Raw genomic sequence first — 363 nt, 5'->3', positions numbered from 1 at the left:
GTGCGCTCGGCTCCCTCTCTGGGCCTCTCCGGCTCAGTGGCACCTCGCAGGGTGAAGGTGGGGAGGCCGGGCCTGTATCGTTGCCCAAGCCGGCCGTCCTAGCTGCCATCAGCCCCGTGTGCAAATGACCCAACAGGAAAGGCAGGACTTTCGGTGAAGGCATCCAGACGGTTCCTTTAGGCAAACCCGGCTCTCAGAAGCCCAACTGCAGCCCTGACGCGGGCTGGGCTCTGAGGTGTAGACACAGCACTGGCCGCCTCCTCGGGGCCTCTAACTTTGCCCCACCTTTACAGGCAGCCCTGGGGACGGCAGCAGGGAGCCCTGACAGCTGCCTGGGACGCCTGGATGCCGGTGGCAGGCCCC

At 66.1% G+C, this 363-nt stretch overlaps 1 protein-coding gene across 1 annotated transcript in view; it reads right to left on the bottom strand.

Moving 5' to 3' along the window:
• Window positions 1–363, bottom strand: part of CBX2 (chromobox 2) — a gene marked incomplete at its 5' end in the record, with an annotated part of 5570 nt that overhangs the window by 4711 nt on the left and 496 nt on the right.

Source organism: Myotis davidii, unplaced genomic scaffold, assembly GCF_000327345.1.
Source record: "Myotis davidii unplaced genomic scaffold, ASM32734v1 scaffold211, whole genome shotgun sequence".
Taxonomy (NCBI): Eukaryota; Metazoa; Chordata; class Mammalia; order Chiroptera; family Vespertilionidae; genus Myotis; species Myotis davidii.
This window is presented reverse-complemented; position numbering and strand designations above follow the sequence as displayed.